At 43.1% G+C, this 15,402-nt stretch overlaps 1 protein-coding gene across 1 annotated transcript in view; it reads right to left on the reverse strand.

The window, feature by feature from the left end:
* Nucleotides 1–1,212: 1,212 nt before the first annotated feature.
* Nucleotides 1,213–15,402, reverse strand: part of ZNF248 (zinc finger protein 248) — a 59,706-nt gene continuing 45,516 nt past the window's right edge. The window contains exons 6-7 of the transcript XR_008492082.2: nucleotides 3,526–3,636; nucleotides 1,213–3,385 (exon numbers count right to left, since the gene is read on the reverse strand). The gene's annotated coding sequence lies outside the window, so the exon portion shown is untranslated. The remainder of the gene's footprint in view (nucleotides 3,386–3,525; nucleotides 3,637–15,402) is intronic.

Consider the following 15,402-nt stretch of genomic DNA (forward strand, 5'->3'; position numbering starts at 1 on the left):
TCCTTTCATTGTGTTCATGTGTACTCAATGTCTAGCTCCTACTTATAAGTGAGAATATATAGTATTTGGTTTCCTGTTCCTGTGTTAGTTCTCTCAGGATAATGGCCTCCAGCTCCACCTTTTGTTGCTGCAAAAGACATGATCTCATTCATTTTTATGGCTGCATAGTATTCCATGGTGTATATGTACAATATATTCTTTATCCAGTCTACTGTTGATTGATATTTAGGTTGATTCCATGTCTTTGCTATTGTGAATAGTGCTGCAAAGAACATATGTGTGCATGTGTCTTTATGGCAGAATGACTTATATTCCTTTGGGTATATACCCACTAATGGGGTTGCTAGGTAGAATGGTAGTTCTGTTTTAAGTTCTTTGAGAAATTGCTAAACTGCTTTCCACAGTGGCTGTACTAATTTACATTCCCACCAGCAGTGTATGAACATTAAACAACATTTTTTCTTTCTTTTTTTTTTTTTTTTTTTTGAGAGGGAGTCTCTCTCTGTCACCCAAGCTGGAGTGCAGTGGCACGATCTTGGCTGACTGCAACCTCTGCCTCCCAGGTTCAAGTGATTCTCCCGCCTCAGCCTCCCAAGTAGCTGGCATCTGCCACTACACCCAGCTAATTTTTGTATTTTTAGTAGAGATGGGGTTTCACCATATTGGCCAGGTTGATCTCAAACTCCCAACCTCAGGTGATCCACCTGCCTTGGCCTCCCAAAGTGCTGGGGTTACAGACATGAGCCACTGCGCCCGGCCTGAACAACATTTTAAAAAAATCATTATATTTGCTGGGCGCGGTGGCTCACGCCTGTAATCCCAGCACCTTGGGAGGCTGAGGCAGGCAGATAATGAGGTCAGGAGATCAAGACCATCCTGGCTAACATGGTGAAACCCCATCTCTATGAAAAATATAAAAAATTACCTGGACGTGGTGGCATGCACCTGTAGACCCAGCTACTCAGGAGGCTGAGGCACGAGAATCCCTTGAACCCAGGAGTGGGAGGTTGCAGTGAGCTGAGATTGCACCACTGCACTCCAGCCTGGGTGACAGAGCAAGACTCCGTCTCAAAAAAAAAACATTATATTGAATTAAATAAGAACTTTAAGATTTTAAAAAATCAAATACAAAAAAATCAACAGATCAGCTTAGATAAAAATATTCTCATAAAGCCAAAGGCAATGTATAAATAAAATGCAAGATAAAAACTCGGAGAGTTGGTAACAAATATAATACACAAAGAATTATTCTCCAAAATATATACGAGAGCCTTAAAAATAATATAGAAAAATGATTCAAAAATAGTAATTTGTTTACAAAAAACCCATAAATATAGGATATATAAGCTCATTAGTAATCTGAAAAATGCATATTAAAATGACAGAGTTTTCACAGAAGTTAGATTGGCAAGAAGCCTAAAGTCCGACAACACCAAGTGTCAGCAAGGAAGCAGAGTGAGTGGCAGTCTCATGTGCAGTACCACAGATGAAAGGAAGGAATTGTTCAAGCAGAGCTATGTTAAGGGCATGCAGACCATTCAGCCTTCTTCTGGATACTCTGAATCTTATGTCTGGATGAAGCAAGACCACTGAAAAATTGTCCACTTGAACCCCAATGTTTTAATCTCCTGAAAGACTTCTCTTTGAATTCTCTTTTGCTGTCAGAAAGATCAGAGGATTTTTGATCAGAAAGATAAAAAATCTGAAGCTCAGCTTGGATAATCTGGGACATTACAGGACCTGCATGTATTGAAAACCGACTTTGCTCAGTTACTGACCTGCTACTTTATAGTTTCCCTGATGTTGAGTTTTATCTATTTCTGTTTTTTCTATTTTAATTTCTGTTCCCTTATAAATCTCACAAAGTCCATTGTAAAACAAAGTGGGAATAAACAACTCGCCTGGGATCCGTTCGTTTCTTGTTACTCATGGAGAATGGAAGATAATTATAAAGGTAAAGCTGGGGAAGAAGGAAAGAGAATGAGATCCTGTGCAACCTGGCTGCCATGCAGCTTGCAGACTCACCTGCCTAGAAAACTTGCATGCAAGGCCCCTGGGGGGAATGTCCCTTTAACCCTAAGAACAGGAGGGACACTGTGGAGGAACACCCACATGTCCATGCCGACTCTGACAGGTCACCAAAAGTTTAGACATGCAATTTTTTATTAGATCACTGTAAATATTTCCTACTAATTCATAAAAAATGCATGTTCCCCTCCCATTGGCTAAAAGAAAAATTTAAGACAACAGAGAATAAATCAAGCAAATTACAATACAGAAAAGAAAAACTGCAGTCATTAAAACACTGGAAAAAAACACCCTGGCTGTACTGTTTCTCAGCCTTCCTAATGATAGTACTTGTCCCTTCAGTTAGAAAATCCTCCTCAACATTTCCAGAAAACAGATTCGGGTGCTTTAGTTGTTTATTTTAACTCAGTTGCAGTTTCTCAAAAGGATCTTTTAATTTTAAAAACTTGATGTGGCTTAATTGTTTAAGACTGGATGGCACTTAGACTTTTTTGTTTTTTGTTTTGAGACAGGGTCTGGCTCTGTTGCCCGGGCTGTACCACAGTGGCATGATTCACAGCTCACTGCAGCCTTGAACTCCTGGGCTGAAGCTCAAGTGATCCTCCAGTCTCGGCCTCTTAAGTAGGAGGACTACAAGTGCGCACCACCACAGCCAGATAATTTTTTTTTGTAGAGACCGGGTCTCACTATGTTGCCCAGGCTGGTCTTGAATTCCTGGACTCAAGCAGTCCTCCAACGCCGGCCTCCCAGAGTGCTGGGATTACAGGCATGAGCCACTGAGCCCAGCCCTAATGAGTTATTTTCTGAGTATGCCACTAACAAATGAAATGATTAAATAAGTCACACCTTCTAGGCCCATTTTTTGACCTTTATACAACACTGTCACTTGATTTTTGTAACATCAGAATAGGAACAATGATGCATCTCCACAGGCTGCAAAGACAGTGAGTAGGCAGGAAGGGAGCAGGTTTATGGAGGAGCACAGGGATGAGTTCCCCATCTAGGCAATGCCTTTCCCAGACTGTGTCCTCACAGTCCTCACAGTGGGCAGTGACGTGTCCTCTCCTGTGCTGCCTGCCCCTTGCTCACCCTGGCAGCCTAATTCTTCCTGAAAGCCCATCCACTGGACAGTCTGCCATGGTTTCTGCATGTGCTGACATCACCAAGTGTTATTTAACTGTACAGGAGTGCCAAGAACGTCTTCAGTGAACAGGCAGTTCCATACATGCTCTTTCCTGGCCTTTTCCACTCTGCTCTGAGGCTCTGCTGAAAGGTCTCAGATCAGAAGTGTGACCTTCCACATGGGTTCTTAGGGACTACTCCTTATTACCTCAAAAGCTACTTTATTCCAAGGATGCTGGGACAAGGGGACAAAGTAAATTTAGTTGGAACCTTCAATCTGACCTTCAGATAACACACTTTCCCTGAGAATCAAGGCCTGGGCCATCCATGAATTCAAACAAAGTCCCCCAAGGACAAATGCTGGACAAGGCTTACCTGGCTTAGAAACTTCAATCATACTGCCTGACCCTGGAACTCATAAGAAACATCAAGAATCCCGGAAACACACGGGCCAAGTTTCCTGTGAAGGCACATCAGTTCTCAATGCTGTGAATAACAATGTTAGGTTTTAGACACGGTGGATAATTAAAAAGAACAAGGAGACATGGAGAACAGAGTTCAAAAACTAGGTTCCTGCAGTTGCTGGTTATATGATCTTGGGTAAGTCACTTCACCTCCCTCAACTTGTTTCCTTTTTCTTTCTTTTTTTTTTTTTTTTTTTGAGACAGGGTCTCTCTCTCTGTCACCCAGGCTGGAGTGCAGCGGCGCGATCTCGGCTCACCGTCGCCTTCGCCTCCCCGGCTCAAGCGATATTTCAGAGTGCAGTCTACTACATTAACTGTACCTGAGGGTGGTGGTTTAAATATCTATCTTGTTATAACATCAAACTTCAGTTCATACACTGAGGATTTTCAAGAATACTTTTTCAACCTTGTAACTAGCAATACTACTTAATTACTGAGTAGAAAACATAGTTATATATTATTAAAATGATTATTTGAATTATAATAGTGAATCTTATTTATTTTATTTATTTATTTATTTATTTATTTGAGACAAGGTCTCACTCTGTCACCCAGACTGGAGGGCAGTGTTGCCATCTTGGCTCACTGCAACCTCCGCCTCCCCGGCTCAAGTGATCCTCACTCAGCCTCCCGAGGAGTTAGGACTACAGGCACCTGCCACCATACCTGGCTAATTATTTTTTAATTATTTGTAGAGACAAGGTCTTGCCATGTTGGCCAGGCTGGTCTCGAACTCCTGAGCTACAGTGATCCACTCACCCTGCCTAGGTCGCCCAAAGTGCTGGGGTTACAGGCGTCAGCCACGGCACCCAGCCTGATATTAATAATGTGAATCTTAATATCAAGGATGGGTTATCAAATCATTGACAAAGTTTCCAAGTCCATAAAATAAGAGTATGGTTCATTCACAAGCACTAAAGCAATGGAGTTCATTCTTCTTTAATAGCTGAATAATTGTATAATGATAATAAACATTATTTATACTTTATTTTGTATATCAGCTTATAAACTCTGATTCATTACAATTTTATTTTAATTTAAAAGGAATCATATTATGTCATTCTGTGTTCCACTCCTAAAAAAGGATATAGTTACTAAGTTGTATTAGGCCAATGCTCCCACTTCAACACCTAGAAAAAAACTAGACAAATAATAAGTTGTATTTTTTGTATTTTCAAAGATGTCAGAGAGTGGTAGAAGTAATGAGGACAACAGAAATTCAATTCTAGAGAGGAGGAGACTTGCCTGGGCACCCTGAGGATTTCTAGCTTTTTCTTCACTAGGTCATTTACCATTTCTCCACATGGGCTGAACCTAGGCAGAGAGTACACTATTGAGTTACCAGTGAAATTCAATAGGAAAAGATGATCTGTACAATAAATGATGCTGGTACAATTGAATATCTGAATGCTAGTATTAATGAAAAGAAACTGGGGATAGCCATATTAATTTCAGATAGAGCAGACTTTAAAGCAGTTTATCAGAGGTATATGATACATGCTAAACCAATCAGAAGCAGCCAACTAACTTACATAACTAGGGACTTTCCAATGGAATAGACCAAATAAGGAAACTGTACAACTATAACCCATCAAATATTTTCTTTATTTCCACATTCACTCTGTAAAAACCTGTCCCTTATGCTTCTTTTGGTTTGGTGTTTCTTGATTTACAAATTGCTGTTTGCTCAAGTAAACTCTCCAAAATTTTTCATCATGTCTGTTTTTCTTGTAAGAGGAGTATATAAGGAATCACTGGGTCAATGTACATGATGGAGCCATTCTCTGGGATAGGGAAATTGTATAAAATATTCTAACTTAATAATACTCTTTTTGCATCATTCTAAAAAAAGTGTTTTTAGACTTTTTTTTTTTTGTGGGTGGTTACCTACACAATGTTAAGAATATTCACCAATAGCATATTATATATATAGATACACACACATAGGCATATGTGTGTATACATACATATGGTACAGTATTCAGATTCTTGCATTTGCAGGACAAATATGAATACATGCAGTACAAACATGTACATATGAACATTTGTGTCCAAGCATTTGAGTATCTGTTTTCATTTCTCTTGAGTATATTTCTAGCAGTAGAATTGTTGAGCAAGATGGTAAAGTTATGTTTAACACTCTCAATCTGAACAATATTTCATTGTGTGAACATACTACAATTTGTTTATCCATTCATCCATCAGGGGACACATGGGTTATTTTCACTTTTTGGCTTTTGTGAATAATGCTGCCATAAACATGGGTGTGAAAATACCTTTCAGACTCTGCTTTCAATTATTTTGGGTATATACTCAGAAGTGGAATTGCTGGATCATATAGTAATTCTATTTCTAATTTTTTGAGCAACTGCCATAATAGCTGCACCATTTTCCATAGCAGCTGTACCATTTTACATTCCTATCAACAATGCACAGGAGTTTCAACTTCTCCACATCCTCAACTACACCTGATATTTTTTCTTCCTATCTCCTTTCTTTCTCCCTCCCTTCCTTCTTTTGATAGTAGCCATTCCGTTGAGGATTAGGTGGTATCTCATTGTGGTTTTAATTTGCATTTGCTTAATAACTAGTGATGCTGAGTATCTTTTCATATGCTTATGGGCCATCTGAATATCTTTTTTTTAATGTCTACTCAAGCCCTTGGCCCATTTTTTAATCAATTTGTTCATTTTGTTGTTGTTGAGTTTTAGGAGTTATCTATATATTCTGAATATTAATCTCTTATCTAATATGTGTTTTGCAAACATTTTTTCCCATTTTCTGTGTTGCCTTTTCATTCTGTTGATAATGTCCTTTAAAAAACATACAAGCGTTATAAATTTTCATAAAGTAAAATTTGTCTATTTTTTCTTTTATGGCTTGTGCTTTTGGTGTCATATCCAAGAAATCATTACCAAATCCAATGTCATCAAGCTTTCTCCCTATGTTTTCCTCTGGGAGCTTTACAACCTTAACTCTTACATGTAGGCCTTTAATCCATGTTGAGTTACTTTGAGAACATGGTGTTAGGTAAAAATCCAACTTCATTCTTTTGCATGTCAATGCCCAGTTTTCCCAGCATTTTTTTTTTCTTTTTTTGAGACAGAGTCTCACTCTGTTGCCCAAGCTGGAGTGCAGTGGCCCAGTCTCTGCTCACTGCAAACTCTGCCTCCAAGGTTCAAGTGATTCTCCTGTCTCAGCCTCCCAAGTAGCTGGGATTACAGGTATGTGCTGCCACACCCACCAGCATCATTTTTTTAATACTGTCCTTGCCATTAAATGGTCTTGGTACCCTTGTCTAAAACCATTTACCCATATCTTTGAGGACCTCTTGGCTTTCTATCCTTTTTCATTGTTCTATACATCTGTCTTTATAGCAGCACCACACTATTACACTATTATGATTTATAGCTTTGTAATAACTCTTGAAATCAGGAGGAGTGAGAGCAGGAGGTGCGAGACCTCCAATGTTGTTCTCTATTAAAATTATTTTGACTATCGGGGGTCCCTTTGGATTCCATAGATGTTTTTGGATATATTTTTCTACTACTGCAAAAACATCTTTGGTATTTTGATAGGGATCGCATTGAACCTGTAGATTGCTTTGGGTAGTACTATATAATATCTTAACAATATTAAGTCTTCCTATCAATGTACATGAATGGATTTACACATCTCCATTTATTCTTTAATGCATTTCAGCAACATTTTGTAGTTCTCAGTGTACAAGTCTTTTGCCTCCTGGCTGTATCTTTTTTGATGCTATAGTACCTGAAATTGTTTTCTGAATTTCCTTTTAGGATTTTTTATTGTTAGTATATACAAACACAATTGATTTTTGTGTGTTGATTTTGTATTCTGCTCCTTTGCTGAGTCCATTTATTCTAACCATTTTTAGTGGATGGACTCTTTAGGGTTTTCTACATATAAAATCATATAAGAACAAAAAAAATTACTTCTTTCCAATCTGTATGCCTTTTATTTATTTTTTATTGCCTAATTGCTCTGGCTAGAACTTCCATATTATGCTGAATATAAACTTTCAGTCTTTTACCCGAGTATGACATTAGCTGTGTATTTTTAATATACGGTTTTTATTACATTGACGTAGTTTCCTTCTATTTCTTACACATGTTGACTTATCACATGTGCATAGCTCATTATGAAAGAGTGTTGAAATAGGTCAAATGGTTTCTCTTCATCAATTGACATCATGTTTTTCCCTCCATTCTATTAATGTGATGTATTACATTAGGTGGCTTTCATATGTTGAGCCATCCTTGTATTACAGAAATAAACAGAAAAAATTCCTGCTTGGTCATGGTATATAACCTTTTTTTCTTATTCCTGCTTGGTCATGGTATATAACCTTTTTTCTTTTTCTTTTTCTTTTTTTTTTTCTGAGACAGAATCTTGCTCTGTCGCCCAGGCTGGAGTGGAGTGCAGTGATGTGATCTCAGCTCACTGCAACCTACACTGTCCAGGTTCAAGCGATTCCCCTGCCTCAGTGTCCTGAGTAGCTGGGATTACAAGCACATCCCACCACACCTGGCTAATTTTTTGTATTTTTAGTAGAGATGGAGTTTCGCCATATTGGCCAGGCTGGTCTCAAACTCTTGGCCTCAAGTGATCCACCTGCCTTGGCCTCCCAAAATGCTGGAGATTACAGGCAGGAGCCACCATACCCAGCTGGTACACAATCTTTTTAATATGTTGCTGAACTCAGTTTGGTAGCATTTGTTGAAGATTGTTGCATTAGGGTTCATAAGGGATATTACTGTGCAGTTTTATTTTCATGTAGTATCTTTGTATGGCTGTGATATCAAAGTAATACTAACCTCACAGAACAAATTTGGAAGTGTTCCCTTCATTTTAATTTTTTGGAAGAGCCTAAAAAAGACTAACGTTAGTCGGTCTTTAAATGTTTGGTAGAATTCACCAAGGAAGGCATCAGGTCTGGGGCATTTCTTTGTCAAGAGTTGATTACAGATTCAGTCTCCTTATTAATTATGTACCTACATAATTTTCTATTTCTTCATGAGTCAGTATTGACTTATGTCAATGATATTGTGTTCCTAGATATTGAGCCATTTCATCCATGTTATCCAATTTGTTGTAGTAAGTTGTTCTTAGTACTTTCTTATATTTTATTTCTGTAGAATCAGTATTTATATCCCTGTCTTCATTTCTGATTTTAGTAGTTTGAGTCATTTTCTTAGTCTAGTTAGCTAAGGGTTTGTCAATTTTGTTGTTGATCTTTTCAACCAACCAATTCTTGGTTTAATTGATTTTCTCTATTGTTTTTCTATTCTTTAATTTGTTGTCTCTGCCCTAATCTTTATTTCCTTCCTTCTGATACCTCGGAGCTTAGTCCTTTTTATTTATTGTTTGTTTGTTTATTTATTTATTTTTGAGACGGAGTCTAGTTCTGTCACCGAGACTGGAGTGCAGTGGCATGATCTTGGCTCACTGCAGCCTCCACCTCCCAGGTTCAAGTGATTCTCCCACCGCAGGCTCCTAAGTAGCTGAGATTACAGGCACCTGCCACCATGCCTGGCTAATTTTTGTATTTTTAGTAGAGACAGGGTTTCACCATGTTGGCCAGGCTGGTCTTGAACTCCTGACTTGAAGTGATTCACCAGCCTTGGCCTCCCAAAGTGCTGGAATTACAGGCATAAGCCACTGCTCCCAGCCTCCAGTTAGCTCTTTTTCTGGTCCTTAAGATGTAATGTTAGATAACTGATTTGAGATTTTTCTTCTTTTTAAATGTAGGCACCTATAGCTATAAATATCTCCTTTAGCACAACTTTTGCTGCATCCCATAAGTTTCTGTATGTTTTGTTTCTGTTTTCAGTCATCTCTAAGTATTTTTCAATTTCCCTTGTGATTTTTTTCTTTTACTCATGGGTTGTTTAAAGGTATATTATTTAAATTATTTCCACAAATTTATAAATTTTCCAGTTTTCCTTTTATTATTATTTTCTAACTTCATACTGTTGTGGTCGTAGAATATACTTTGTATAATATCTATCTTTTAAAATCTATTGAGACTTAATTTGTGACCTAACATATGGTTTACCCTGGAGAATAACTAATGTGCATTTGACAAGAATAGGTATTCTGTAGTAGTTGTTGTTGGATATAGTGTTGTGTATTACTTGATCCTAAAAGGGAGTATTGAAGGAAATTTTTAAATGCAGACCAGGTCTGGATAATCCCAGAGCAGACAAAGCCAGTTAGGCCCTAAAAATAACCTTAACCTTGATTGAACTGCAAACATAATTTAACTTAGATGTCTGTTAAATCAAGTTGGCTTATTGTGTTTTTAAGTCCTATGTTTCCTTACCTTCTGTCTGGTTGTTCTATCCATTACTGGAATGACATATTGAAGTCTCCAACTATTATAGTAGAACTGTCTATTTTACCCTTTAGTTCTGTCAATTTTCACTTCATTTATTTTGATGTTATTTTGTTAGGTGCATAAATGTTCATTATTGCTATATCTTCTTGCTGTATTGAACTTTTATTAACATACAATATCCTTCTTTATCTCTTGTGACCTTTTTGATTTAAGGCCTATTTTGTCTGATGTTAACATACAGTTGACCTATGAACAACATGGGTTTAAACTGCATGGGTCTATTATATATGGAGTTTTTCCAACATATTGGAAAAGTTTTTGGAGATTTGTGACAATTGGAAAAAAACTTGCAGATAAACCATGTGGCCTAGAAATACTGAAAAAATCAAGCAAAAGAGGTATGAAATGAATGTATAAAATATCTGAAGATACTAGTCTATCTTATCATTTACTATCCAGAAATACATAAATTTCCTATAAAAAGCTAAAATTTATTAAAACATACACAAATAAAGACTGTACATGGTACCATTAGCTGTCAAGAGAAATGTTAACAGACGTGAAGAGGTAGTATTAAATCATAATGGCATAAAATTACCTGTAGTATATACTATACTACTATAATAACTTCACAGCCAAGTCCTGTTGCTATTGTGGTGAGCTGAAGTATCTGCTTAAAATATCATGTATCCTCTCCCTCTCCCTCTCCCTCTCCCTCTCCCTCTCCCTCTCCCCTTTCTTCAGTCTGCCTCTCCTTCTTTTTTCGGTCTCCCACTGTTATCGAAGCTGGACTGTACTGCCATGATCTCGGCTCGCTGCAACCTCCCTGCCTCGGGCTCCTGTGACTCTCCTGCCTCGGCCTGCCGAGTGCCTGGGATTGCAGGCGCGCACCGCCACGCCTGAATGGTTGTTGTATTTTTGGTGGAGACGGGGTTTCGCCGTGTTGACCGGGCTGGTCTCCAGCTCCTGGCCTCGAGTGATCTGCCTGCCTCGGCCTCCCGAGGTGCTGGGATTGCAGACGGAGTCTCGCTAACTCAATGCTCAATGGTGCTCAGGCTGGAGTGCAGTGGTGTGATCTCGGCTCGCTGCAACCTCCACCTACCAGCCTCCTGCCTTGGCCTCTTAAAGTGCTAAGATTACAGCCTCTGCCCCGCCGCCACCCCGTCTAGGAAGTGAGGAGCATCTCTGCCTGGCTGCCCATCGTCTGGGATGTGAGGAGCCCCTCTGCCCGGCCGCCCTATCTGGGAAGTGAGGAGCGCCTCTGCCCGGCCGCCCATCGTCTGGGATGTGAGGAGCGCCTCTGCCCAGCTGCCACCCCGTCTGGGAGGAAGTGAGGAGCGCCTCTGCCCGGCTGCCCCGTCTGGGAGATGAGGAGCACCTCTGCCCGGCTGCCCCGTCTGGGAGGTGAGGAGCGCCTCTGCCTGGCCACCACCCCGTCTGGGAGGAAGTGAGGAGCGCCTCTGCCCGGTTGCCCCATCTGGGAAGTGAGGAGCGCCTCTGCCTGGCCGCCACCCCATCTGGGAAGTGAGGAGCGCCTCTGCCCAGCCGCCCACTCTGGGAAGTGAGGAGCGCCTCTGCCCGGCCGCCCACTCTGGGAAGTGAGGAGCGCCTCTGCCCGGCCGCCCACTCTGGGAGGTGAGGAGTGCCTCTGCCCGGCCGCCCCGTCTGGGAGGTGAGGAGCGCCTCTGCCTGGCCGCCACCCCGTCTGGGAGGAAGTGAGGAGCACCTCTGCCCAGCTGCCCCATCTGGGAAGTGAGGAGCGCCTCTGCCCGGCTGCCACCCCCTATGGGAAGTGAGGAGTGCCTCTGCCCGGCTGCCCACTCTGGGAAGTGAGGAGCGCCTCTGCCCGGCCGCCCACTCTGGGAGGTGAGGAGCGCCTCTGCCCGGCCGCCACCCCGTCTGGGAGGAAGTGAGGAGCACCTCTGCCCGGCCGCCCCGTCTGAGAAGTGAGGAGCGCCTCTGCCTGGCCGCCACCCCATATGGGAAGTGAGGAGCGCCTCTGCCTGACCACTCCATCTGGGAGGTGAGGAGCGCCTCTGCCCGGCCGCCCCGTCTGGGAGGTGAGGAGTGCCTCTGCCCGGCCGTCACCCCGTCTGGGAGGAAGTGAGGAGCACCTCTGCCCGGCTGCCCCGTCTGGGAGATGAGGAGCACCTCTGCCCGGCCGCCCCGTCTGGGAGATGAGGAGCACCTCTGCCCGGCCGCCCCGTCTGGGAGATGAGGAGCGCCTCTGCCTGGCCGTCACCCCGTCTGGGAGGAAGTGAGGAGCGCCTCTGCCTGGCTGCCCCATCTGGGAAGTGAGGAGCGCCTCTGCCCGGCCGCCACCCCATATGGGAAGTGAGGAGCGCCTTTGTCTGGCCACTCCGTCTGGGAGGTGAGGAGCACATCTGCCCGGCCGCCCCGTCTGGGAGGTGAGGAGTGCCTCTGCCCGGCTGCCACCCTGTCTGGGAGGAAGTGAGGAGCACCTCTGCCCGGCCGCCCCCTCTGGGAAGTGAGGAGCGCCTCTGCCTGGCCGCCACCCCGTCTGGGAGGAAGACGTGAGGAGCGCCTCTGCCCGGCCGCCCAGTCTGGGAAGTGAGGAGCGCCTCTGCCCGGTCGCCCAGTCTGGGAAGTGAGGAGCGCCTCTGCCCGGCCGCCCTGTCTGGGAGGTGAGGAGCGCCTCTGCCTGGCCGCCACCCCGTCTGGGAGGAAGTGAGGAGCATCTCTGCCCAGCCACCCCGTCTGGGAAGTGAGGAGCGCCTCTGCCCGGCCACCCGGTCTGGGAAGTGAGGAGCGCCTCTGCTGGGCCGCCCCGTCTGGGAAGTGAGGAGCGCCTCTGCCCGGCCGCCCCGTCTGGGAAGCGAGGAGCGCCTCTGCCTGGGCGGCCCTGTCTGGGAAGGGAGGAGCGCCTCTGCCCGGGCGGCCCCGTTGGGGAAGTGAGGAGCGCCTCTGCCCGGCCGCCCCGTCTGGGAGGAGAGGAGCGCCTCTGCCCGGGCGGCCCCATCTGGGAAGCGAGGAGCGCCTCTGCCCGGCCGCCCTGTCTGGGAGGTGTACCCAACAGCTCCGAAGAGACAGCGACCATCGGGAGCAGGCCATGAGGACGATGGCGGTTTTGTTGAAAAGAAGGGGGGGAAGTGTGGGGAAAGGAAGGAGAGATCAGATTGTTGCTGTGTCTGTGTAGAAAGGGGTGGGCATAGGAGACTCCATTTTGTTCTGACTAGGAGAAATTCTTCTGCCTTGGGATGCTGTTGATCTATGGCCTTTCCCCCAGCCCCATGCTCTCTGAAACATATGCTGTGTCAACTCAGGGTTAAATGGATTAAGGGCGGTGCAAGATGTGCTTTGTTAAACAGATGCTTGAAGGCAGCATGCTCTTTAAGAGTCATCACCACTCCCTAATCTCAAGTACCCAGGGGCACAAACACTGCAGAAGGCCGCACGGTCCTCTGCCTAGGAAAACCAGAGACCTTTGTTCATGTGTTTATCTCCTGACCTTCTCTCCACTATTATCCTATGACCCTGCCACATCCCCCTCTCCGAGAAACACCCAAGAATGATCAATAAATACTTCATAAATTAAAAAAAAATAAAATAAAAAATAAAAAATAAAAAAAATAAACTGCCATACAATTAAAAAAAAAAAAATCATGTAAAGCTAATCATCTCTGTGTGAGCAGTTCATTTCTCCAGTAAACTGCATATGAGAGTAAAAGTAACCTCTTACAGTTTTCACATATTTTTCATCATTTTTAGTGCATTTCCATAAACACTGAATAACACTACTGGACCCATATGAAGTACCACTAGTGATGCTGCAAGTGCTCCCAAGAAGCAGAGAAAAGTCATGATATGACAAGAAAAAGATGGATTGCTTAATATGTACTTTAGATTGAGGTCTGCAGCTGTGGTTACCCACTATTTCAAGACAACTGAATCCAGTGTAAGAACCACTGTAGAAAAAGAAAATTTATGAAGCTGTCACTGCAGCTGTGCCACAGGTGCAAAAACTTTGCACTTTCAACAAAATACTTGTAATCTCATATTGAAAATGCAGTTTTTATGTGGCTGCAGGATTGCCATAAGGCATACCTATAGACTCTAATGCAATTTGAGAAATAGTGAAGTTATACGACAACTTAGAGCAAAAAAAAATAAAAAAATAAAAAAATAAAAAAAAAAAAACATGAAGGATTTAAAGCTAGAGAATTTAAAGCCAGCAAAGAACGGCTTGATAGTTTTAGAAAGATGTTTGGCTTTAGAAATTTCTAGGCTAGGCGCAGTGGCTCGTGCCTGTAATCCCAGCACTTTGGGAGGCAGAAGTGGACAGACTGCTTGAGCCCAAGAGTTCAAGACCAGTCTGGGCAACATGACAAAACCCTGTCTCTACAAAAAAATTTATATATATTAGTCAGGTGTGGTGGCATGCCCCTGTAGTCCTAGCTGCTTGGGAAGCTGAGGTGGGAGGATTGTTTGAGCCAGGGAGGTTGAGGCTGCAAGTAAGCTGTGATCATGCCATTGTACTCCAGCCTGGCTGACAGTCAGATGTTGTGTCAAAAAAAGTAAACAATAAAAATTAAAAAGTCACAATAACAGAAGAAACTGCTTCTGCTGATCAAGACGCAGCAGACAAGTTCCCAGATGCCATTAAGAAAATCACTGAGGGTTCGGCGCAGTGGCTCACATCTGTAATCCCAGCAGTTTGGGAAGTCAAGGCAGGCAGATTGCTTGAGCCCAGGAGTTCGAGACCAGCCTGGGCAACATGGCAAAACTCCATCCCTACTAAAAATACAAAAATTAGCCAGGCATGGTGGCACAGGCCTCTAGTCCCAGCTACTCAGAAAGCTGGGGTGAGAGGATCGATTGATCCCAGGAGGTCAAGTCTGCAGTGAGCCATGACCGCTCCACTGCACTCCAGCCTGGGTGACAGAGCAAGACCCTGTCTCAAAAAAAGGAAGAAAGAAAATCATTGAGGAGGAAGGATATCTGCTTGAACAGGTCTTTAATGTAGACAAAAGTGTCTTTGGGAAGGAAAAAAAGTGCCACAAAGGACATTTGTTACTAAAGAAGAGAAATGGACACCAAGATTAAAGGCAGGAAGGGAAAGGCTAACTCTACTTTGGTACAAATGCAGCTGGGTTTATGATTAGGTCTGCCTTTATCTATAAAACTGCTAACACCCAGCCTTGAAGAGAAAAGATAAACATCAGCTTCCAGTCTTTTGGTTGCACAATACAAAGGCCTGGACAGTGAGAACCATTTTTCTGGATAGGTTTCACCATGCTTTGTCCCTGAAGTCAGGACATACCTTTCTAGTAAGGGACTGCCTTTTGAAGCTCCTTTGATATTGAGCATGCCCCTGGCCACCCAGAACCCCATCAGTTCAACACCAAAGACATCAAAGTGGTCTATGTGCCCCCAGACAGTGTCTCTAATTCAGGCTTTAGATGAAGA

The sequence above is a fragment of the Pongo pygmaeus genome, chromosome 8 (assembly GCF_028885625.2).
Source record: "Pongo pygmaeus isolate AG05252 chromosome 8, NHGRI_mPonPyg2-v2.0_pri, whole genome shotgun sequence".
NCBI lineage: Eukaryota > Metazoa > Chordata > Mammalia > Primates > Hominidae > Pongo > Pongo pygmaeus.